Source organism: Moschus berezovskii, chromosome 22 (assembly GCF_049115385.1).
Source record: "Moschus berezovskii isolate FMDL1 chromosome 22, NW_MosBer_1.0, whole genome shotgun sequence".
In the NCBI taxonomy this organism is placed as follows: domain Eukaryota; kingdom Metazoa; phylum Chordata; class Mammalia; order Artiodactyla; family Moschidae; genus Moschus; species Moschus berezovskii.
In genome coordinates this window covers 41,334,561-41,361,198 of record NC_142481.1, presented here as the reverse complement: position 1 = coordinate 41,361,198, position 26,638 = coordinate 41,334,561, and the positions used below count along the sequence as shown (strand labels likewise).

Here is a 26,638-nt window from a genome sequence, read left to right as displayed (position 1 = left end):
CAACAGAAGATAGTGTTTGTACCACAGTCAAACAGATTAATCATCACTTAATGTGTGCTTTTGAGTAATGACTGGTTTAGCAATGATCAGATAGACAAGAAAAGACCTTGGTTAAGTCAGTGATGTTATGACATGATTATTTTAATATTGTTTCTTTTGGTTTCTTTCAGGATGTCTAACTGGCATCTGAGTTTCTTGGGCAAAGAGTGCTGTGATAGAAATATGTTTGTTTTCCAGGGCAGAGGGGAGTGGTGGTGAGCAGGGAAATTACAGTGTGTCCTCAGCTACCATTGATGTCCTTCCAAATAGCCACCATTAATTCTTGGCCTCTGGCAAGAGTGATACAAGGTTGCCTGTTTGTTCCAGTGGGAGTTTGGGGGTGGGGAAGGGGGACAGGGCAGCAATTAGTCCATGACATTTATGACCGATTTATAAAATACAAATGAAATAATTGGTTACAAAATCAAGGCAAGCCTTTGCTTGCCTTTTGCAAACTTGTTCTCAACACATTGTGAAATTTTATGAACAGTCTTTGCAGAAAGCAAACAGCAGCCAACCTGAGGAGATAAATCCAGGGCGCTCGACCCAGGGAAGTGATGGGACAAGAAGATTCTCAAAGAACATTTGCCCTCATCTTCACGAATACACACCTCACTGTTATTTCAAATCCAGAGACAGTCTCAGACAGGGACTCACCACATTTTTGGTGTAGCAGGCCTAGTTAGGGAAAAGAAAAAGAAAATGTTTCCCACTCAATGTTAAATGTATAGGAGCCCTTTTAAGTCATTGCTCATGATTCAAGTACAGGGCATTGGCAAAAGAAAGTGAGTGAGAGACAGCATGCGTCTTTGCAGCCCTTTCTTCACCCGTTAAAATGCGTGAGGTGGTGTTTAGACTTAGAGAACAAACTTATGGTTACCGGGGGTGGGTAGGATGGGAGGACATGCTAGTTAGGGAGTTTGGGGTCAACATGTGCACACTGTTGTTTTTTACATAGATAGCCAACAAGGTCCTACTGTATATTGGAACTCTGCTCAGTGTTACATGGCAGGGGGCTTCCCTGGTGGCTCAGTTGGTAAAGAATATACCTGCAACGCAGGAGACCTAGGTTTGATCCCTGGGTCAAGAAAATTCCCTGGAGCAGGAAATAGGAACCCAGTCCAGTATGACTGCCTGAGAAATCCCATGGACAGAGGAGCCTGGCAGGCTCCAGTCCACGAAGTCATAAGAGTCGGACACGACTGAAGCAACTTAGCACAGCATGCATGGGAGATGAGTTTGGGAGAGATTGGATACATGTATATGTATGGCTGAGTCCCTTTGCTGTCCACCTGAAACTGTACAGTTCAGTTCAGTTCAGTCGCTCAGTCATGTCCGACTCTCCGCGACCCCATGAATCACAGCACGCCAGGCCTCCCTGTCCATCACCAACTCCCGGAGTTCACTCAAACTCATGTCCACAGAGTCGGTGATGGCATCCAGCCATCTCATTCTCCGTCGTCCCCTTCTCCTCCCACCCCCAACCTTTCCCAGCATCAGAGTCTTTTCCAGTGAGTCAACTCGTCTCATGAGGTGGCCAAAGTATTGCAGTTTCAGCTTTAGCATCAGTCCCTCCAATGAACACCCAGGATTGATCTCCTTTAGAATGGACTGGTTGGATCTCCTTGCAGTATAAGGGACTCTCAAGAGTCTTCTCCAACACCACAGTTCAAAAGCATCGATTCTTCGGCGATCAGCTTTCTTCACAGTCCAACTCTCACATCCATACATGACCATGGGAAAAACCATAGCCTTGACTAGACGGACCTTGGTTGGCAAAGTAATGTCTCTGCTTTTTAATATACTATCAAGGTTGGTCATAACTTTCCTTCCAAGGAGCAAGCGTCTTTTAATTTTATGGCTGCAATCAGCATCTGCAGTGATTTTGGAGCCCAAAAAAATAAAGTCTGACACTGTTTCCACTGTTTTTCCATCTATTTCCCATGAAGTGATGGGACCAGATGCCATGATCTTTGTTTTCTGAATGTTGAGCTTCAAGCCAACCTTTTCACTCTCCTGTTTCACTTTCATCAAGAGGCTTTTGAGTTCCTCTTCACTTTCTGCCATAAGGGTAGTGTCATCTGCATATCTGAGGTTATTGATATTTCTCCCAGCAATCTTGATTCCAGCTTGTGCTTCTTCCAGCCCAGTGTTCCTCATGATGTACTCTGCATATAAGTTAAATAAGCAAGGTGACAATATACAACCTTGACGTACACCTTTTCCTATTTGGAACCAGTCTGTTGTTCCATGTCCAGTTCTAACTGTTGCTTCCTGACCTGCATACAGGTTTCTCAAGAGGCAGGTCAGGTGGTCTGGGATTCCCATCTCTTTCAGAATGTTCCACAGTTTATTGTGATCCACACAGTCAAAGGCTTTGGCATAGTCAATGAAGCAGAAATAGATGTTTTTCTGGAACTCTCTTGCTTTCTCCATGATCCAGCGGATGTTGGCAATTTGATCTCTGGTGCCTCTGCCTTTTCTAAAACCTGCTTGAACATCTGGGAGTTCACGGTTTACATACTGCTGAAGCCTGGCTTGGAGAATTTTGAGCATGACTTTGCTAGCGTGTGAGATGAGTGCAATTGTGCGGTAGTTTATACAACATTGTTAATCGACTATACTCCAATATAAAATTAAAAGCTTTAAAAAAAAAAATAAAACATGTGAGGTGGAGTTGAGGGAGTAAATGCCAAAGTTGACACCAAATATTGGCCCTGTTTTTCAAACCTCCTTTCATAGCCTCACCCCTAACCCTTAGTCTCTTCATACTGTCCCACCTCTAGAGAGAGGACATTTGCTGAATAAAATGAAAAGGGGAGTCAGAAGATAAATAAGTGTTTACAGTCAGGTGTATTGGGGTATAATTTGAAGCTCATTTCAAAAAGAATTTGTCCATGTCTTTGATAAGGAAGTTCTCAGTTTGAAGAGCATAATCCTCAATTTTAGCAGAAACTTCTTTTTTTTTTCAGTTCTTCAACATTTTAGCCCCATGATCAAAAGGGCTGACTGGATCTAAATCTTTTGTTTTCTACATGTGTGCGTATGTGCATGCATGCTGAGTCATTTCTGACCCCATGGACTGTAGCCCAACTTCACTGGTGGCTCAGATGGTAAAGAACCTGCCTGCAATTCAGGAGAACTGGGTTTGATCCCTGGGTCGGGAAGATCCCCTGGAGGAGGAAATGGCAACTCACTCCAGTTTTCTTGCCTGGAGAATCCCATGGACAGAGGAGCCTGCCATGCTATCGTCCATGGGGTTGCAAAAAGTTGGAGATGATTGAGTGATTAATACAAACAAAGACAAGGACTGTAGCCTGCCAGAATCCTCTGTCCATGGAATTTTCCAGGCAAGAATACTGCAGTGGGTTGCCATTTCCTCCTCCAGGGGATCTTCCCAGACCAGGGATAGAACCAGCATCTCCTGCATTGGCCGTTGGATTCTTTACCACTGTGTCACCTGGGAAGCCCTTTATTTTGTACACTCCTGAGCAAAATTTAGAAAAACTGGCTGGACTAGTTTAGAGAAGAAAGCTGCTGCTGCTAAGTCACTTCAGTCGTGTCCGACTCTGTGTGACCCCATAGATGGCAGCCCACCAGGCTGCGCCATCCCTGGGATTCTCCAGGCAAGAACACTGGAGTGGGTTGCCATTTCCTTCTCCAAGAGAAGAAAGTTAATGGGGGGTTATTTTCAAAATGCACTCCTACTCTAAATGGTCTGCTTTTAGTAATAGGCTGTTCTAATTTTGAAATGAATTCATACCGCTCACACACTCTAATAAAAGTTCAGTTTTCCTCTCCAACTGCTTAAAATTACAACCACCATCTCCAAATGCCTGAAATTCACTTTGGTTAAACTGAAATCGAAAAGGGAAAGCTAGGACAGGCCATTACCCCCACAAATCTAGGTTAAACCGGGTTGAGTTTTGCCAGAGTCCACCGTTTACGGTTTCAGCCACCCCAGCCCGGCACGTGGTGTTTTCCTCTGCTCCTTTGTGAAGACTGACCACGTGTTCTTTTGCCATGCTCCAAAGCTGAACATCATCCCAAAGGCTCTGGAGCCTTCTGTGGAGCCTTTGTGCGGCTCCCCGGAAGGGCTGGGACATGAATATGCAATGCCTGATGTGTCATGTTGTCTTCTTTTAAAAATACGAAAAGGGCGTCCTGATCTCCAAGTTGGGAGCCGACTTCTGATTTCAGCCTAGACAGGTCTGCTTAAAACTATAATCAAGCTGATTGTATTGCCCTGGAATTCTAATTTCCAATTTAGGGTTTTGCTATATAATCTCTAGTAGAGTGTGTCTAATCTTCATGAAACCCAGAGTCTTTATAAAAACTCGATGGATTTTCTTCCACGGGTCTAGGCTGAGCTCTAGAGACATTAGATTACTGAGTAATTGAAGGCAGCGTTGTTATGTCACTGTCTTTTTGAAAGACCAACTCAAATTCTATATGCCGTAGCTTTGATCCTTTTCATTTAATTCTAAGTACACTTGTTATTATAGTAACTGTTGTTTGTATGTTATTTTAGCTTTTTACTTAAGTAGCTATTTAGCAATTTAAATGAAAATGTAATTAGGTTACATCTGTTTTACATGCATGTAATACCACGCAGATGTAAACTTCTATTAAAGCCATATTTTCTTTTTGGCAAGGCAAGGCAAAAAACAAAATTGCACCAATCATTGGAGTGAGTCTTGCTCTTAAAAAAAAATAGTATATACAAAGCACTATGCTATTATTTATGTGATGGTAAGAGTACATCACTTCAGGTTTTTTTTTTTTAAGTAAAAGAACAAACAAATGCCTTTAATTTATCTGGATACAGAGTTTAAAATGACAGTGTAACTTCCTCCATTCTGTGGGTTTGTGCAGACAGAGTTGCACCATCTCCACATCATAAACACAAGCTCTTACAACTCCACATCCTGTGGACTCAGGGAGCTGCAAGGTTCTAACTCAGCTTGGCTTTCACTGACTTTGATGAAGCCTTAGGTTCAGGTGGCTTAGTGATAGAGAATCCGCCTACAGGGCAGGAGACCCAGGTTCGATCTCCTGGAGGAGGAAATGGCAACCCACTCCAATATTCTTACCTGGGACATCCCATGGATGGAGGAGCCTGGCAGGCTACAGTCAATTGAGTCGCAAACGAGTCGGACACAACTTAGTAACTAAACAACAACCACCACCCCTGGCTTGTGTAAACAACAACACAACTAAAAAACAACAACAACAATTATTTTAAAAAAAAAAATCCACGAGTAACAATATTTACTTAAACTGCCTCATAGGCTTTTTGTGACGATCAAAGTGAGATAATAAGTGTACGTGTATTTTGAAAAGTACAGAACGTAACTGTTAGAGAGCATTATTATTATATTAATCCAAAACCAGCATCAACAATAAGCCCCCTCCCATCCCCCTCCCACATTTTTGTGTGTACAATGGGGACTGAACTCAGAAATTAATTCTCCTGTTTTGGGAGCCATTGCATCCCTTATAGCCTCTTAATAGGATTTATAAAACATCATTTCAGACAAAGTCATCTATCTTACTTGCTAACGAGACACAAAATTTGGACTGTCTGGAACCAGGTAATATTTTAAGAGTTGCCCATTTGTTCCATACATGTTCAGCTTTTCAATGCAGTCATTTTTAATGGTGGTTTTTATAGCATCCATAAAAATATTTTCATATAATTCTTCCTTGTAAATATGGTTAAACTTTTAGCTTTCTGCTACTTGGTGACCTGTTAAATAACTTAATGTACTTTCAAATTGATTGTTCAGTGCCAAGACAATAAGAAGCCAGGAGGAGCCAGCTTTATGGCGTTGCTCTGTTACATTGGGGCCCTAGGTTGAGCTAAGAAGAAAAAAAATTCCAGCAGGGTTTGCCATATCCAACTTGTTAGAGCTTTTCCATCCCTGATTCTGAAAGAGGGAGCATGGGTTTCATTGCTAACATCTTTCTCATTCCTGTTTTAAGAAGTTCGTATTTTAGATGGCAGGGAAAGGAAATCTGACCTTCATGTAACGATCTGTGTAGCACTTATTGAAACTTACTGTATGCCAAGTGCTATTCTAAATGCTTCCTGTATCATTTCATCCTTGAGAGCAAACTCATGAATAGTTACTCATGTTATCCTTCATTTTTTTAGATAATTTTTTATTGAAGTATAGTTAATTTACAATGTTGTGTTAGTTTCAGGTGTATAGTCAATCAGTTTTATATATATAATATTTTCAAAGTAATCTGAAAGAGGACAAATAGTTTTAATATATACTTTTATAAAATTTTATATTTTTACATTTATAAATATATATATAGTCTTCAGATTATTTTTCATTTTTAGATTATTATAAGATATTGAGGATAATTTCTGGTGCTATAGAGTAGGTCTTCGTTGTTTAGCTGTTTTATGTATAGCAGTATGTATATATTAGTTCCAAATTCCTAATTTATCCCTCTCCCACTCATTTTGTGGGAAGTGAAGAAATCTAGAGAAATGAAGAAGATCAGCAAAATTAAGAATTTTCCCCAGGTTGTAGAGCTACTAAGTGACAGAGCTAAGATTTTAACCTTGGCAATCTAGCACCAAGATGTCGATTTTTATACTTCTCCATACCTCATGTAATACCAGGAGTTTTGCAGTTACTTTCATCTCTTTGTTTTTTACTGGTTCCATCATCCAAATCAAGCATCTGTGAACTAGAAAAACTCTTAAGAGTCTTCCTCCCCATAGCCCCCTTTTCCCTGTTCAGAAAACCGTGTTTGAAAGACCTAGGTGACACAGAAATAAAAATAAATAAGACATGGTGCTCACTGTACTTACAGTTTACTTTGTGAAGGGTTGGGGTAAGGGATATGGAGAAAAAGACCGCCAGGGAGGATGGAATACATACTAAATAAAGATTCAGCTGATGTGTTCTGGGAGCCCGATCAAAGTCATCAGGATCATGGGAAACATCACTTGACCTGGGCCTGGAAGAATATATAGGATTGTGATAATACAGGTGGTATTTCAAGCTTCAAGAATAGAGTGAGCAAAGACTTAGAGAAAAGAAAATGCAAGCTGGCCTATTGAAACAGTTAAAGCGAGAGGTGCTAAAGCCTCAATTGGCCACTGGCAGGAAAAGCACAACTCAGGAAATAGAACGACCTTGCAAAGGCAGGGGGTTGCAATTTGGCAATCAATTAGCAAGAGGCGGGGTGAGGGAGAATTTGAGGAGGATACTGGGGTCTCTGACCCAGTAGGCTAATAAGTAACGTTCATCATTCAAGAAACATCATGTAATTAGGAGGACAGAATCTGGTCCATCAGGTAAGAACATGGACCTTTTATTCTGAGAGTCCTGGATTGGGGAACTTCCCTGGCAGTCCAGTGGTTAAAGATTTTGCCTTCCAGTGGAGGGGGTGGTGGTGAAGTTTCAACTCCTGATTGGGGAACTAAGGTCCCACATGGCCTCATGGCCAAAAAACCAAAATATAGATCAGAAGCAGTATTGTAAGAAATTCAATAAAGACTTTTAAAATGGTCCACATCAAAAAAAAAAAAAGAAAGAAAAAAAAAGAGAAAGAGAGTCCAGTGTCTGAATCTGTTTTCTCTCACTTTCTGATCTAGTGACTTTGAGCCAGTTACCTGTTTCACTCCCAGTTTCCTCATCTCTCAGATGGAAACAGTCTTCACACTTACCCCGTAGTATTGTTGGGGATAAGCTAATAGCTGTAGAATGCTTAGCAAGAGGCACCGTAGATAAATATCAGTTACTAGCCTCTTGCTTTGGGTGAGTGGGCTTTCATCCCCATTTGAGAGATGAGGCTGCCTAAGTGTGGGTGGGTGGAGTCACTTTCCAAAGTCCTGCATTCAGCAAGGGCTCTCAGGGGTGAGTAGAGACCGGTAGTCTTGCCTCTTGGTACAGGGCCTGTACTGGACACTCCGTCAGTGTCAGGGCAGATCTCGTCGTGGTGTGACTTTGACCTTTTTTCCATAGAGGATGGACCTAGCAGAAGCCAGTACTGTCACTCTTATGCCTTTTATGGCCATTTGTTGAGCATGGAGTATGTGTCTAGTATGCGGCTATATGTTTTGCCTGCATTTCTTTTTTTTTTTTTTAAGATTTTTTTTTCATGTGTACCATTTTTAAAGTTTTTCCTGAATTTCTTACAGTATTGCTTCTGTTTTATGTTTTGGTTTCCTGGCACGGATCGAACCCACACTCTCTCCACTGGAAGGTGAAGTCTTAACCACTGGACCGCCAGGGCATCCCCACTTACATTTCTAATGACCAGAATATAGATTTAAATGTTCTCCCTCTGCTTTCTTTGATTAACTCAGGCGTTCAGTTTTTCAGAGTCTTGCGGGTCCACCCAAGGCAGTGGTAACTGTCAGTGTGTGTCCTGCAGAGTGTGCGTGACAATGTAAACTGTATTTCTTGATGACTTGCTGGCACAGGAAGGCCACCCAGAACGTACCCGCTTCTCTAACCTACATCTCAGTGTGTGTCCTTTTCTCTTTTCTCCTTTTGTGCCCAAGTTAAGCTGTTAAGTAGGTAATACCCGGTTAAACCCAGATCATGGTGCTTGGGAAAACAACGCCCAAGCCTTGTGAATAGTCCTCACTGTTAATTGTTAAAAGCTGCTGATGCCGGTGGCTGACCTCGTAGCGCCTGTGTTGTGACAGCTCGTTTGCGTCGATGAGGCGAATGTGTATCTGCCGTGGTGGCAGGAGTCAAGGATGAGTTTGGGAGCCCCGGACACAGTGTCAGAGCGTGTTTCCCCGAGAGAGCAAGATTGACTGATTGTGTTCCATGAGGGTGAGGTGGACCCGGCACCACTGTACCACATGCTTTCTTTATTTCCCTGTCTGCTAACTATGCAAGTACAAACAGCTTTAACACAATTTTTTTTTTTTTTTTTTTACCTAGAAAGGAGCCTGAGGCTGCATCCAAGTACATTTAACATATGAAAATTGAGCTGCTTTGAACTTGTATGTTTTTGATAACTGCTTGGTATGCTTCCTGGAGAATCACCTGTAGGCTTTTCTTTCCAAATCCTAATCCCTTTGATTGAGTGCCAGGACAGATAAGTCTCATTGAATCACTCCAGTCTCATAATTCTTCCTTCATTCAGAGTTGAAAGGGAACAGCACCAGATTCAATAGGCAAATCCTCAGATTTAGCGAAAGTCATTCAAACACTTTAAAACTGAAATGGTTTTGTTCTCAAATAGGGTTCAGATGGGCTACCGAATGTTTACACAAGCTAGTGGCTGCCATGCACTGCAGGACGGACAGAAAAACACCCTTCTCTCCACCTCCATCCTCCCCCCAACCCCCAACCATTGCCGTCTCTGAGACCAGGGATTGAAAGGAGGACAGCTCGGAGAGTGTGAAGTTTAAAAGCAAGCTGGCATGACTGTTTAAACATGGGCATAAGAACAAGCCTGACTTTTCTTGTTTTCTCTCCTCCTTGAGACCAGCCGAAACATTCCTGTCCTCTCTTCCCAACCCCCTTTCAGAGGAAGGAAAACAACCATGTTCTTTTTATCTTTACAAATGTGCCTGGTGGGGACTAATCTAAACCAGTTCAAGATGCTTTTATTGAAAACCGTTCAGAGGAACGGAAGGTGCTGCAGAATTAGAAAGAGAGTGGCATCTGGGCCTCCCTGCCCCGAGCTTGCTCTGTCTCTGTCTCTCTCTTCTGGCGTTAACCTGGATTTCTGCTGAGATCTCTGTTAAGAGCCTTTTCAGAGATCATGTTTACTTCAAAGATGGTTCCTTTCTGCTGCACATCCTGTGTTTGTCCTATTTGGCCAAGAGAGCGCTTCAGTTCGGAAAGGTCATCCTCTTTGTGTTTGTTTCTAGTTCCCTGTTATACCTGAGAAGTCATTTCTAGGTTCTCTTGTGATTGGACACCTGCATAGCTTTGTCAGAGTGGCTGTCCCCTCCTGGGTGAACAGTTCTTCCCTCCTCTCAGCCACTGGATAAAGAAGAGATGGATTCGTTATCAGAGTACTGGGAATCTGAGGGTCCTACTCAGCTTGAACTTGAGGCTTGACTGGATGTATTTTTGCCTGGCTAGTTTCCCCGGGGCTTCCCAGGTGGTGCTGGTGGTAAGGAACCCGCCTGCCAATTCAGGAGATGTGGGTTCGATTCCTGGGTTGGAAAGATCCCCTGGAGGAGAGCATGGCAAACCACTCCAGGATTCCTGCCTGGAGAATCCCGTGGACAGAGGAGCCTGGTGGGCTGTAGTCCATGGGGTCGCAGAGTCGGACATGACTGAAGCAGCTTAGCATGCATGCATGCAAAATGAAGCCACTTCACAAATTGTTGACACCAAGCCTTTGTCAAGAACCTAGTGTATTAGGGAACTTCCCTGGCAGTCCAGTAGTTAAGACGCCACGCTTCCAGTGCAAGGGGTGTGGGTTTGATCCCTGGTTGGGGAACTAAGATCCCACAATGCTGTGTAGTGCAGCCCCGCAAATTAATTAATTAAATTAAAAATGGCTTTTAAAAAAGAGAATATAGTATATTAGTGAAATGAAAGATGCTATGTGATTATGAAAAAGGTTCAAGATTTAAATCTACCCTGAGAGCATGTTAGTCACTCAGTTGTGTCCAACTCTTTGCAATTCCATGGACTATAGCCCATCAGGCTCCTCTGTCCATGGGATTCTCCAATCTAGAATCCTGGGATGGGTAACCATTCCCTTCTCCACCCAGGGATCAAACCAGGGTCTCCTGCATTGCAGCAGATTCTTTACCCTCTGAGCCACCAGGGAAGCCCCATGAGGGAGTACATGAAATGATTCAGCAGTGATCCAGACAGCTCTTATCAAACATATCATTTTCTCCTATTGGACTCCATGTTCTATCTAGATCTGTACTAAGACTTGACCTTGCCTTGCTTGTGAATTTTCACTCATCAATGGTATAAGTTTATTAACAACCTCATTCATTAGACCCTTCCCTTTGCTCTTTTTTTCTTTTTCTCTCCCTGGAAGGTTTTTATGACGTTGTAATCATTTATAATTTTTAAGAGCCTCTCGTAGTGTCTAAAAACAGTACTAGATTTTAATGAGTGCCGTTTAACCATAGGAGGCTTGTGTCTGCATCCATGTCAATTCTTACAACAATACTTTGGAATGAAAGTAGAAAGTTTATGACACGTTTTATTGTATTCCTAAATGTGAAAGAGGATTCTAATTTCAAAATAAGTGGCTATACTTTTTAATTCTTATTTAGCCTCTGTAGCTGTTTTAATATCCCTTTTATGGTTGACTGGTTGATGTTTTAAAACAAGTTCTTCGGGGACTCCATGCCCATTAGTCCCTGGCCATAAAACCTGAACTTGACTAAAATAAAACATGATGCCATGGAGCAATTAAGAGGAGAACTTTCAGAGATGACTGTGAATATGAAATGCAGTGATTTATTTTATTAATGGATTTGGGGGAAAACCAGCCCACCTCTCTTAAGCTCAACTCTGTGTATTTGGGGATTTTTATATTTTTAATTTATTTCTTTGTTTCTCTCAGGGCAATAGGGGGTTCCATAGCAGGCTCTTAAGGTACAGCAACCCTTTTGTAGCCTACTACTTCTGAATATGAAACTTTATTTTTTTCATTTTATGTGGAAAATGGGGGTGATGTCACTTAGGAAAGCAATTTTTCCCCAAAGTGGTTTTGGGGAACCAGGATCTGGTGATGTGTTATTTAAAAAAGTGGTAATGTAGTAAGGCTAGGCTTTGTGCTTTAAATAATTGCAGGATTTATGGGATCTATCCCCAACCTGTTCAGTTTTATGGGAGGACAAAATACAGGTTTTTCATTTCATCAGAATTTCTTAAAAACCTGGAAAGGCAGTTGACAGTGGTTTCTCCAACATTATAGTAACGTCTTTGTTTATTAAACCTAGTTTGTAATCATTAAGGAGTGCTGCAATTTTGTAGCCATTGAATTTGCAAATAGGATCGGCCTCTAACCTTTGAAGGAAAGGGTTTCTTTTAATGCTTTAAAACTTCCATTGACTCTCAGCTGCCGACTAAAGGAGAAGATAGGTTCAGGCTGTAAAAACCCTTATGTGCTTTCCAGCCTCCTTCGTTTCTTCTGATCCCCTTTTCCCCACCAGTGGTCGGTCCGCTCCAGAGCATTTCCTGTAATTCAGTTTTTCCATCTACTGTACTTTCCAGTTTCCATTCCTCTGTTCATGTTTTCTTCTCTCTATATATTCCTTCTTTATTCTGTCTCCTCCCCCTCACTGTGTCCCTCACTGCCCCCCACCTCCGGCCCCCAGCAAATTGGACTTTTCTTTTGCCTCCAATGCAGATGTTTCCTGCTTGAAGAGGCCTATTTTGACTCACTACTTGGAGCTTCCTCCTACACCTATGCAACAAGTGTGCAGTGTTTGCTGCTGCCCTGCCAGCATTCTTCCCCTGCCCAGCAAACTGACCTCCTCGCTGGTCCATGACACTTCCTGCGGATCTTAATTCTTGCACTTATCACATTAAGCTCAGCTATTTGTATGAATGTTTGTCGTGTTCACCTGAAACCCACCCTCTTGAGGGCAGAGGTGGTCTTAACTCTCTCTGTGACCCAAACAACCACATGGAAGATGCACGTGCTGTCACTTCAGTCGTGTCCGACTCTTTGTGACCCCATGAACTTTAGCCTGCCAGGCTCCTCTGTCCATGGGATTCTCCAGGCAGAAATACTGGAGTGGGTAGCCTTGCCCTCCTTCAGGCGATCTTCCCAACCCAGGGATCGAACCTGCATCTCTTACGTCTCCTGCATTGGCAGGCGGGTTCTTTACCTCTAGCGCCACCTGGGGCAGTGACTCTCGATTGCATGAACAAATATTTTCTGGCCTTAAGAAATGTCAGGGGATGCCTAACCTAAGAATTTGGGTGGATAGAAGTGCTTCCCCTCTCTTCCCCATTTTAAAAGTCATTAGCCAGCCCACGTGATATGACTGAGAAAACCTCCTATTGGAGCTAATGAACGTTAAACTCAGAGATCATCAGGAGCTGGCCAAGAACCCAAGGGTGGCCAGTGAGAAACCACGGCCTAGAAACTTGAATCTTCTGGTTTCACAGCCAGATCCCCTGGCAGCTGTACCAGTGTTGTTCTGGCAGGCACACTCTGTTGCCTGTCTGACAGCAAACCCCCTGTCCCAACCCTGCTTCTTCAGCCCACTAAGAGAGTCGAATTTTGTTCAGCTGGTGGATAGAGTCTTTGATTGCAGGGACCTTCTGCCAGCTCCAGGGGTAAATCAGAGTTGAGTTAAGCAAGTCATGGCATTAGATGCTCACACCCCCAGCCTCCCTTGCACATAGGGGACCATGGGACAAACTCTAACCTCTGAGATATAAGGCAAAGTCTGCGAGGGCTTCTAGGAAGGGTTTCCTTCCAGTGAAAAGACAGAGCCTTATCTTCTGCCCTTTCAAAGGCTTCCTGCCTTGGTACCCAGCGAGAACATGATGTCAGAACTTTAACAGCCAGTTTTCAACCACGAGGGGACACCCATGAGGACAAAAACCTACACTAATGCTGGAGGAATGGATGGACAGAAAGAGCCTGGATCCTTGATGACCAACTCAAAACCTCCCACCTCCAGACTTCTTATATAAAGTTGTGTCCTGATGGTTGCAGTTTTTGAGAGTTAGTTTTCTGCTCCTTGGAGCAGAGCACATCCTAGCTGATTCAGTTGCTCTTTGAGGGAAAAAGAAAAATGAAGACAGCATTCTAAGAGGAAAGATAGTGACTGGATAAAATGTGGAGAAGTCTTGACAGCATAGTGGTCAAGAAATTGGGTGGGTGACTTGTACACTTCTGTTTAGTACAGGGAAGACTCACTGAGAAGGCCTGAAACAGTCATCATTCAAGAAACATGAAAGTGTGATCTCTGATATTCCCGGCAGGAGGTTGAGGATACAGAGGTTTTAAAAATAAACAGTTTCTATCCTTCAGGAACTTTTAGTCTACTAAGGGAGACTGGTGAGTTCAGTTCAGTTCAGTCGCTCAGTCGTGTCCGACTCTTTGCGACCCCATGAATCACAGCACACCAGGCCTCCCTGTCCATCACCAACTCCCGGAGTTCACTCACTCATGTCCACCAAGTCAGTGAATAAGCAGGCAATTAACTAAGAATGGGATCATTGCTATCTTTTGATAGGGGTACATTCAGGAACTCTGGGAATTCAGAGGAAACCATGGAACCATGATAGGCTGGGGGAAAGGAAGGGTTAGGAAAGATTTTCTGGAGGTATTGATACCTGAGTCTTGAAGAAGGAATAGGAGTTCGCCAGCTGAAGAACAGTGGGGAAAGGAGAGAAGGGACACTCAAGACAAAGGGGAAAAAGCACAAGAGTGGAACTTTGGAAAAGTTGAAGAATCTCGCCATCTTTGATCTAGACGTTTTTCATTGAGATTTGGCAAAACTGTGATAGCTATAAGTGTTCTGTATACTTTTGGTATTTACAAATATTCATAATAAATTTTAAGTGAATAAGCAGGAAATAAGAGATGAAAGCAACAAGTACTGGGGCTTCCCTGGTGGCCCAGTGTTTAAGACTTAGCCTTCCAATGCAGGGGGTGTGGGTTTGATCCCTGGTTGGGGAACTAAGATCCCGCATGCCTTGTGGCCAAAAAATCAAAACATAAAACGGAAGCAATCTTGTAAGAAATTCAATAAAGACTTAAAAAATGGTCCACATAAAAAATAAAATTCTTAAAAAAAAAAAAACCCAAATATTAAAGCATTATTTCCCAGTGCATCACTCTAGATCCTTGGAATGTTCAATGATTTTAAGCAGAGTAAAAGAGAAGAATGGTTTATATGGCCAAATAAATTTGGGAAACATTGGTTTTAAATAAAATTGAATAGTTTTCTTTCCTGCAAGAATCCTCAGAGCCCTTAATACTCTCATGTTAATTGTAACTATCCAAAAGGAGGCTGGATCATTTCCTCACATATATTTGCTTTGAGAAGGGTTGGTATAGACTATTCCTTCAGAGAGCCTGACTGAGAAAGAAAGTAGACTTATAGGATGCAACTAGATTGGGGTCTGAGTAAAGAGAGACATTTCATGAAGTGGGAGAGTAAAGAGCATGTGTCCACACCGAGGGCGAAAAGCAGTGGTGAGGGAGGTTATAGACACAGGAGCAGGGGTGCATGATTGGGAATGCAAGCGAGGTACTTGAGATTCTAAGAGAGAGAATTCTAAAGGAATTCTGCCAGCATCTCTGCTCAAGATGTCAAGATTTTTATAATACTGTGTTTCCGTGTACTAGGACTGTGTAGGACTCTAGATCAGAGACTAGACACACACACACACTGTAGATCAGAGACTAGACACACACACACACACACACACACTCTCTTTAGATCAGAGACTAGACACACAGACACACACACTGTAGATCAGAGACTAGACACACACACACACACACACTCTAGATCAGAGACTAGACACACAGACACACACACTGTAGATCAGAGACTAGACACACACACACTCTCTAGATCAGAGACTAGACACACACACACACACTCTCTCTAGATCAGAGACTAGACACACACACACACACACAGAGTCTCCTTACGGAAATTAGGTATCAGTTGCAAGAGACAGAAAAGCCAACTCAGATTGACTTAAGGAGAAAGAGTTTAGTGGTTCGAGTCAATAAAAAGTGCATGGTAAGTAGCTTCAGACATGGCTAAACGCAGATTAACCATATCATCAGGACCCATCTCTCTGCTCTTAAGTTCTTAGTTGGTCACATTGTTAGCTTCCACATAGCTCCTAGCAGCTTTGGCCTCTTCTGTTTATAATATGGTTGCAGCTCCATATTTCACATCTACCATCACACCACTAATCCTCTAATAGTTCCCTTCTCAGAAGCCCTAGCCTGTCACCATACCTCCTTACTCTGAGTGAATTATGTGTCCTTCCTTGAATCAAGCCCTGTAGCCAGGAGATAAGGCATATACTTAAATCAGTCAGTGCCCAAGAATCCTCATAACCCTCCTCCTGTGAATGGTGCTAATTCCCATAAGGAAAACCAAGAATTCTGTATCTCAAGAGTTGACTATGTTAAAAAAAAAAAAGTAACTCCCTCTTACTTTCTAAGAAAGGAAACTAACTCCCAAAACAGAGTCCTTAGGTTTTTACCCAAGGTGATTTTAAATTCTAAATGTCAGATTGTGTAGCATCCCAGATCTGACAGCGTGAATTAGATCCCTCTGTGTGGAGCACCCAAGTAAACCAAGAGTGTTGACAGCCGTCCTGGGGAATACTTACTGATGCTCACTGAAGAAGTCCTGCAAGAAATCCTCTTTAGAAAGAAACAAAAAGCAGTTTTTGAGAAGCCAGCTTTCGCCAAAGACCAGAACCTGTCAGCCACAGGCAGAAGTCATTAGCAGGATTTATGCATGCCCGTAGCCAGCACTGAGTCAAAAGGATATATGCCAAGGGGATTTCTCTCTTCCGGAAACCCACCAGGGGAATGAGGAAGACTTTCCGGGTTAAGTTTCAGAGAACCTAATGCATAAATCCCCTTAACAAACACTGGGATTTGGGTCTGTAACTCATCCCTCTCAGCTTGGGTCCCGTGGAGACGAGCTGCCATGGCTGCCTTGGGACCAACACAACGAAACCGAGGAAGAGTGGGGTAGGATTTATGGTGACAACATGGAAACTGCTGAACATGGTGACTTTTTCATACTGTCACCCTGGATGCATTTCTGCTTTCAGGACACTTGGTAGTCCCTGAGCTGTGGCTAAATCCCAGGGAAAACAGCCGGTTGCTGGGTGGTAGGCATTGCCCCCTCTCTGTGGTTTGCAACTCCGTGACCTTCATTTCTCCTCTGATAGAGACTGTGCCATAAATTGGCTGGATCCTCCTCCCAAACTCTGAGGCAAGTTAGAATGCGAAAATTGGGATTCTCTCCCTGTCTAAATCATAGAGAACATTGTTACTTTGCTGAGTTTCTGCCTCATGAGGAGATTTTAGAAACCTGCACATAGAATGTCTGGATTGCCAGACATTCTTCCTAGAGGTACCTCTGGCTTGGAGAAATGTAGCCAGAATTTTTAAAAAATCTTTTTATGCTTTTTTTTATTATTATTATTTTAAATCAGAAGATAATTGCTTTACAACATTGTGTTGGTTTCTGCCGTACAACAACATGAATCAGCCACGAGTATTCCTCCCTCTCCCTTCCACCCACGCCCACCCCATCCCACCCCTCTAGGTTGTCACAGAGCACAGGGTTGAGCTCCCTGTGTTACACAGCAACTTCCCACTAGCTGTCTGTTCTGCATATGGTAATGTATGTGTTTCAGTGAGGAACCAGACTTTATATCCAGATAGCGTGCCATTTACTGTTTACCTATTTGTTGCATTAGATATAAAGTCAGAGTGAATGACGAGACTCAAAGAAAAAGATCCACAAGGAAGCCTGTTGAACAGGAAAGCAGGGATGAGTTTGTGTGGCCAACACTGTGCTCCATTAGCACTCTGGCTGTGGATTTGGCCGCCATTCAACAGCTTCCACGGTCAGCTTTCTGCGCCCCTTTTTCTCTTCCTCCTCCTGTTTGATTGCAAATTTATTTTAACTGAGGATTTACTTGTCACCTCATGTTGACATTTCAAGTTATTGCATTAAGGAAAACACAGAAGAAAGCAAACAAGCAAGTGTATTCCAACAGGTCACCAGGCGTAGAAGTCATACTCAAATTACAAAGGAAAGGAAGGGAGTTGGGCTAGGGGAATGGAGGCCAGATATATTGACGCGGCAGGGGGGTTGGCAGGGGGAACCCTCCTAACCAAGTCAGATCCTGGATCGTGGATATTTTTCTCAGCTACTGGTGATTCCTGGGGCCACTAAGCAGGAGGAGATTCTGATCCAGCTGAAGTTGCCATGTAATCCTGTGGAATCATGCTACTATTCTGATTCCTCTGATTATAAGTGACTGCAACAACAAAAAGGATAGCTCTGCTTTAAGAACTGTTGCCACAGTGTCTCTAGGGGACTGGTTTGCTTTGGTCTGTACATTCCCCAAAGGCAAGCTGAGACCATGTAAATTAAAGAAACAGAGCCAGTGACAACCAACTCTGTGGTTTTATTTGATTTTCCAGAACACATGTCCATCAGCATGTTGTAGACAACACAATATGATTAAAGCCCAGCAATAATCACCTCTATATTGCATTTTAATTGGTATAATGTGTGACGAATAGTTAAGTGGGAACCACCAGGTATACTTTTACCTTTGAGCAATGTGTTTGATTCATCAGATTTTATTTAACAGCATGAAATAGGAGTTAGGAAGTCTGCACCCTGAGCTAGGCTCTGCCACTCATCAGCCTTGTGACCTTGGATAAGTCACTCAATATCTTTGGATCTCATTTTCCTCAGCTCTAAAATGAGTGGTTTATGCTAGATAAAATCTAAATAGTCTTCCATTTCCAAAAAAATCCAAAACCTTTTTTAGTGTCTGGAATTTTATTAGTGAGTTCAGGGATCTTAAGTCTCTTTAGCAATTGAGTCTCTTCCTTTTTAATCTATGACAAAGATGGCTTTTGTCTAAACTTTGGATTTTTGAAACTGATTTCAGTGAATTGCATCATACACATCTTAACTAACTTATATTAACCAAGAGAGAGAGGGAAAAAAAAAGCAATAGCAATAGAAATAGTTCTTTCCCTGCTGTGAGCATTTGCCCTGGAGTAAATGTGAGATAGGAGTCAGGAATGCCTGCCTTTCAGAGGGTGAATATCTTCCTATTTTGAGTGTGATTCTAACACCTTTAATACATATATTGTTTTTGCACAATGTGGCCTCAAAACATAAGGCAGCTATTCAACACCTAACTACACATTTGGTGGTTAAGTGAAGAGCCATACCAGTGATGGGGGAAAACCTGGCTCTGTTGTACTTAACTGAAAAATGGTATATTGACCTACAAGTGACAGGTAAATATTTGAGTTCAACTTTGAAGGATTTTTGAGTGTAATTTGGTCCCTTCATAATTTTTGCTTTCTCTGATGACTTTAGAGTCTGATAGCCCTGCCCTTTATCCTACTTCCAAAGCACAAGATAGGACTCATCGATAAACACCATTAGATTTTGAGCCTTTTCTCTGCTTGCAATTGGTCTAAGAAACGATAAGAGTGGAATTTGGAATGGGAAACCATGTCAGAGCCTACCCACTGTACTTCATGGCTTTTAAGGCTACTAAACTAGCCTTTCGAGGCTTAGACTTTCTCAGTCTCTTGGGAACTTGCCTTTCAGCATGTGGTCACCAGGTTGTGCTCATAGACAAACGTAAGCCACCAGCTTTGTGCTCAGCCTTCCAACCCTAGTAGAATTTGGCCTCAGAAAGGGCTTCCTTTAGGCTAGATGATTGGTGACATTGTGTTCTAAACACTTCAGGAAAAAGACCACAAGTTTCTACTTGAAAGCATCTTTTTTTTTTTTTTTTTTACCACCTAAAAGCAATGAACACAAGGAGAAGACACTAAGAGGAGTACTTTAGTCTCTTTATTTATGAAGCTGCATGCATTTTTAACCGATTCTAAGCTAAATTCTAGATTTCCACTTTAACCTCTTCATCCTTATGTTTCCCTGGTGTCTGTTGTATGGAAGGAGGTTTCTATTTCTCTTGATATTCACATTTCTTTTTACAATTCCAGAAGTACTTCAGGCCTTCAAAACTCTTAATAAATAGTGACTTTCACAATTATTTTTAAAGTGGTGCTACTAAAAAAATGTGTTGTGATCTCTTAAAAACATGTTCTCATAAAGACAAATTAAAACAAGTGTTGATGATAATAGGGATTGATTGCAGTCCTTGTATATTGCTCGTGTGGATGTAAAATGGTGTAACCACTTTGGAAAACAGTCTAGAAATTCTTAAAATTATTAAACACAGAATTACCATGAGATCCAGCAATTTCACTCCTAGTTTCCCAAGGGAAATAAAAATATATATCTACATAAAATTTTCATTCAGATATTAAAAGGAACATATTCATAAAGGAAAAATGGAAACAACCTAGGTGTTCCTTGAATAATGAACGTGTAATCAGAATGTGGTATATCCATCAGTTCAGTTCAGTTGCTCAGTCATGTCCAACTCTTTGCAACCCCGTGGACTGCAGCACACCAGACTTCCCTGTCATTTACCAACTCCTGGAGCCTGCTCAAACTCATGTCCATCAAGTCAGTGATGCCATCCAACCATCTCATCCTCTGTCGTCCCCTTCTCCTCCTGCCTTCAGTCTTGCCCAGCATCAGGGTCTTTTCCAAAGAGTCAGTTCTTTGCATCAGGTGGCCAAAGTATTGGAGTTTCAGCTTCAGCATCAGTCCTTCCAATGACTATTCAGGACTGATGTCCTTTAGGATTGACTGGTTGGATCTCCTTGCAGTTCAAGGGACTCTCAAGAGTCTTCTCCAACACCACAGTTCAAAAACATCAATTGTTCCGTGCTCAGCTTTTTTTGTAGTCCAACTCTCACATCCATACCTGACTACTAGAAAAACCATAGCTTTGACTAGACGTACCTTTGTTGGCAAAGTAATGTCTCTGCTTTTTAATATGCTGTCTAGGTTGGTCATAACTTTCCTTCCAAAGAACAAGCATCTTTTTATTTCAAGGCTGCAGTTACCATCTGCAGTGATTTTGGAGCCCCCCAAAATAAAGTCTGTCACTGTTTCCACTGTTTCCCCATCTATTTGCCATGAAGTGATGGGACCAGATGCCATGATCTTAGTTTTCTGAATGTTGAGTTTTAAGCCAACTTTTTCACTCTCCTCTTTCACTTTCATCAAGAGGCTCTTTAGTTCTTCTTCACTTTTTGCCATAAGGGTGCTATCATCTGCGTATCTGAGGTTATTGATATTTCTCCTGACAATCTTGATTCCAGCTTGTGCTTCACCCAGCCCAGTGTTTCTCATGATGTACTCTGCATATAAGTTAAATAAGCAGGGTGACAATATACAGCTTTGACGTACTCCTTTCCTGGTTTGGAACCAGTCTGTTGTTCCGTATCGGGTTCTAACTGTTGCTTCTTGACCTGCATACAGATTTCTCAGGTATATCCATACAATGGAATATTCTTCGGCAATAAATGAAATACTGATACATGCTTACAATATGGATGAATTGTGAATTGCTAAGTGAAAGAAACCAGTTACAAAATACCATATAATATGATTCCATTTATATTCAATGTCCAGAATTGACTAATCTCTTAAAAGACAGAAAGTAGTTTAATGGTTGTTGGGCTGGTGTGGGCAGTAGTATAAGTCACCAAAGTATCCTCTTTAAGTTGGTAAATCATATGGAAGGTGAATTATATTTTAATATATATAATTAAGAAATGGGCTCAGAATATGTCTAATTATATTTGAGTGAGTGAGTGAAAGTTGCTCAGTCATGTCCGACTCTTTGCAATCCCAGGGACTATACAGTCCATGGAATTCTCCAGGCCAGCATACTGGAGTGAGTTGCCATGCCCTCCTCCAGGGAATCTTCCCAATCCAGAGATTGAACCCAGGTCCGTTGTAGACAGATCCTTTACCGTCTGAGCCACCAGAAATGCCCTTAATCCAAGTCTAATATCCTGTCTTGAAAGTGAAAGTTGCTCAGTTGTATCTGACTCTTCGAGACCCCATGAACTGGGGTCCATAGAATTCTCCAGATCAGAATACTGGAGTGGCAACCCATGGATCGAACCCAGGTCTCCCAAGGTCTCCTGCATTTCAGGTGGATTCTTTACCAGCTGAGCCACAAGGGAAGCCCACCAATACTGGAGTGGGTAGCCTATCCCTTCTTTAGCGGATCTTCCTGATCTGGGAATCGAACTGGGGTCTCCTGCTTTGCGGGCAGATTCTTTACCATCTGAGCTACCGGGGAAGTCCTGTGCTGGAGCAGAATTCAGTTATGTCATTTCAAAGTTAAAGCAACTCAAACTGAGTTTTGGGGCATCTGTCTCAGGACTCAATGGCCAAGAGAAATTGATAAATAAGTGTAAGATCACTGTGCTAATGGGAAATGGTGTTATGGAGAGCATTTCATTAAACGTATGTAGGACTCTTGGGAACTACTCCTTCATTATTAAGTTCTTTGATGATGCAGACCATTGCTCAAGAATCTCTTCCCAGAGCATTTTATAAACATCAAGTAATTTTCATGATGGGTAGTTCCAGAAAGGGTTAAACTCAGCTTCTCTGGGACACATAATGGGAAAGTGGCTGAACATGATTTCAAAGGGATTTTTTTAGGAGAGAATTCCAATTACAGAGAAGTAATTTCCCTTTCTAGCTTACTAAGCTCTCTTTCAGACTAATGCAGTTTCAAGATTCATATCCCTTCTCTCCTTATTTCAACAGATATTTTGAATATGAAAATCTTATGTCAAAACTTAGCCAAAGCCTTCATCAGGCTTTTGAAAGGCTAAGTAAGAATTCTGTTTCTAGGAATAAAAAGATTCGGATCAGAAAGATTCTTTGCCGGCTAGAGTTCCTTTTCGGAGGGTAGTTCAAGCAGTCTTTAATCATATTTTTGTTGATTATTTATTAGTTTCCCTGGGAAATCAAAGACTCAGTAACGTAAAATGTGTTTTCCTTAAGATATTTTATGAATCAGAATCCCCAGTCAAGATATAATGGAAAATACATTCCCTTTGCCGATATGGACTAATTGGGAATTAAAATACCTTTCTCTGGTGAGTGCCCCACGTGGAAATGCTAAATGACCCAACTGGCCCAGTTATACCAAACATGGTTTCTGTACATCCAGACAAACACAGTTTGTCTTCTGCCACCCAGATGAAACTCTTATGCCACTGCTAGATGAAGAGAGTGCTTTGTCAGTAAATCAAAACTGCAGAGAACTAGAACTAATTTAAGTGAAAGGATAGGCTCCAGGCCAGCTGTGTGGGTAAATCCACTCTGAACCCGATGGGGGGACTATTGAAACCTAATACATGTGTATTCCAGCCATCATCAGCATAGCGTCTGTGTAACGCAAGCTCCTAGGGTTTGTCAGTGTGAGAAGTGTGAAGGTTGATCTCCATCCTCAACCATGTGGGTTACCAGCCTGTGGCAGTTTTGGCCAATACCGGGCTTGCTCGTTAAGGAGCCAGCTTTGGCTAGCTTCCTAATGGAGGTGAGGGCAATTATGAAACATACTTACTTGTATACAGATCCTCCTGATCAAATGAAATCAAAGGGCATTTGAGAAAAAAAGGCCGTCAAAAGGGCAAGAATAGAGACTCAGACATAGAGAAAAGACTGTGGCCACAGCCCGGGAAGGAGAGGGTAGGATGAATTGAGAGAGCAGCATTGAAATACATACATTACCAAGGGTAAAATAGCTATTGAAAAACTGCCATATAGCACAGGGAGCTCAGCCAGGTGCTCTGTGATGACCTAGAGGGGTGGGATGGGGTGAGAGGTGGGAGAGAGGTTCTAGAGAGTGGCTGGTTCATGTTGATGTATGGCAGAAGCCAGCACAACCTTGTAAGGCAATTATCCTCCAGTTTAAAATAAATTTAAAAAGAAATCTGATGCATTTTTTACTGTTGAGTGGGCTTCCCTGGTAGCTCATCTGGTAAAGAATCTGCCTGCAATGCAAGAGACCCCAGTTCAGTTCCTGGGTCTGGAAGAGCCCCTGGAGAAGGGATAGGCTACCCACCCCAGTATTCTTGGGCTTCCATGGTGGCCCAGACAGTAAAGAATCCATCTGCAATGCAGGAGACCTGGGTTCGATCCCTGAGTTGGGAAGATCCCCTGGCAGAGGGCATGGCAACCCACCCCAGTATTCTTGCCTGTAGAATCCCCATGGACAGAGGAGTCAGACAGAGTACAGTCCATGGGGTCACAAAGAGTTGAACATGACTGAGCGACTAAGCACACAGCACAGTATATCACTGAGTCCACTATAGTTTTGGGAAACAGAAGATGCACTTTCATGAAAAATGCAAAAGCAGTTCAGAATAATATGTATGTGTGTGTGTGTGATAGAGGCAAATGGACCTTGGTAGTGAAGGGCACAACTCTGGAGTCAGTCTGAGTTCAAAGCCCGCTCTGCCACTTCCTGAGAATGAGACCTGGGGCAAGTTGTTTATCCCTTCTCTGCTTGGATCGTCATCTATAAAATAGAGATGATGAGAGTGCCCACCTAGTAAAGTTGCTGTGAATTAATGCATGTGAAGGTGTTGAGAATGCAGGCATGTTATAAGCACAACACAAGTCCGTTGTTAATATCATAGAGTAGAAATCACAAACTTGAATGCTTGCCACACCCAGGAGTACAGGCACAGGCATTGCTGGCTATAGAGGCAGGGCAGAGTGAGTGGAGGGACAGTGCAAGCTACTCACCAGAACCACCACTTTGCACTGCACTGGATGCAACTACTGCATTGGATGTGACCTCGTCCCACATTGCCTTGTCTTCTGGTATTTCAGAGGAAGCTGAAAATCTGGGTTTTATTGAAAATCACCCAACTCTTTTCACTGCAGTTGATTTATTTTAAAACCCTCTACAAGCCAAATAAAGCTCTGTCTGCAGGCTATGGGCCACCAGCTCATGACCTCTTTGGTCTAATAGGGAAACATTTTAATGGAGCTTGTGGAAATCCATCTGATGAATTTATTCTCACACTATGAAACAGGTTCATTCTGATTTCAGAAATATTCACGGGGTTTCTACTAAGTGCCCAGGCTGCAGTAGAGGCCATGACAGACAATCTGAGAAACACACACGCTTTATAAGGCTTTTGAAGAGAAGGCGACACCTGGCACTCAATAGATACTCGGTAAATGTAGGTTCCAGCTCCCTTTACCATTAGTCTAGACTTGATTCAGTAAGTGTTTGGGAGCTAACTCAGATTTCTTTGTAAGAATCGTTGTGATGCAGTTAGAAGTGAATGAACCTACAAATACTGTTGCAGAAATACTCTCTTAAAGCTCTATTCCTTTTAAGTTCCCTGGTTTTTCTTTGGTTCATCTTCTTAACTCTTTTATTTGATATCACATCAGTACTGAAGGGATTTGGGCTATGATATTTTGAAGTTATTTGCATGTTGCTCCACAAATTTTTCTTGTTTTCTTCTTTGAGAGTACGAGCTCCCTTCCTGCTTCCAAAGGTGTTCCATGGGACACTAATTCTGTGAGCTAAGCCAGTGTCATTTGGAGAGTATTATACAATCCCCTGCTCGTTCTTGGAGATTCACGAAGCATATTAGCAGAGCCTGCTAAAGGCTCGGAGGGGAAAACCGAACCCCTCTTTCTTTCTCCCCAGTTAACGCATCTGAATATGCCCGGTTTCTGATACTGTTTGGCCCATTAGGGGAAAAGCTGGATTGTTCAATTACAGTTCCTGTTAGAACTGTAGTTGCCCCCAGATTCTTCCCTAAGCCAGCTTCTACAGGTAAACATATCTCCTTAGACTCAGACTTTATTTTCAGTTTGAGTGTGGCATTGGCCATCTTGTTGCTGCCTAACAATTGATTTCTAAGTTTCTTGAGGAAAGAGACTGTCATCCTGTCCTCTCTCCAGCATCAAGCTTCCACAGGAAGCGTTTAGTAAATGTACATTGCATGCTGTCTCAAATATATATATATAAGACATAGATAGCCACCAGCTTACCTGGTGGCTCAGTCAGGAAAGAATCTGCCTGCAGTGCTGGAGACTGCCTGCAAAGCAAGAGGTGGGGGTTCAAGCCTCGTGAGCTACAGTCCATGGAGTACCAATGAGTCGGACACCGACCACTTTATATAGATACATGTATATCAATCACAGGAGGTGTTAACAAGAGATGAATTCTGATAAAGAGTGGATGGGCATTCGGGGGTCCTATTCTTGTAACTTTTCTGCACTGCACTTTTGAAATGATTTCCAAAATTTAAAATTTCTTTCTATCAAATTGTGCTCTTAAACGGCATAAATTATACCTGTTTTAAAAAAAAGGAAAAAAGAGATTTCAAGGTCTAACAAGCTTGAGAGATAGGAGTAAAAAAAGGCAAATGGAGGGTGCCCATAAAACAGGTCAAGAAAAGAGGGTGGAAATTTACTGGGAGAAGAAGAACAAGTGAGCAATCAATTTAGCAGCTTGGGATTTCCCCAAAGATCAGTGCCTGATAGTGGTTTCAAGATAGTATCACCTAAGAGCCCAGTTCCCAGACTGCATTCCACCTCGGGTCTGCCTTGTGCTTGTGGTGTCTGCCAGCACATTCTGTCTTCACAGGTTGCTGATTCCTCCGCTCTCTGTCCACCCACTCCCCCCGCCTCCTACGTATACATCTGGTCTTTCTGCTATGAGTCCAGCCCGGTAATCTCCTCCACCATCATGTAGCTTCCTCCATGACTCAGCCACCCAGGCACACTGCTCAGCACTTCCTGGCAAGACTCAACTTCACCCTTCTTTAGAGAAAGAGGAGTTAATGTCAGAGAGGAGGGTTCATCTGTAAAGTGACATTTCCCACCCATCAGCCACTGAGGAACTGGAGTTTATTTTTGACCATCCCCATGACCTTTCCGCAGACCCTAACAGACATGGGAACACAGAGCTGTTGTCCCCATCTTTCTGAG

The 26,638-nt window shown here is 42.4% G+C and overlaps 1 protein-coding gene across 2 annotated transcripts in view; it reads left to right on the top strand.

Annotated features, from left to right (window-relative positions):
• Positions 1-26,638, top strand: part of FTO (FTO alpha-ketoglutarate dependent dioxygenase) — a 439,075-nt gene that overhangs the window by 305,420 nt on the left and 107,017 nt on the right. The gene's annotated exons all lie outside the window — the stretch shown is intronic.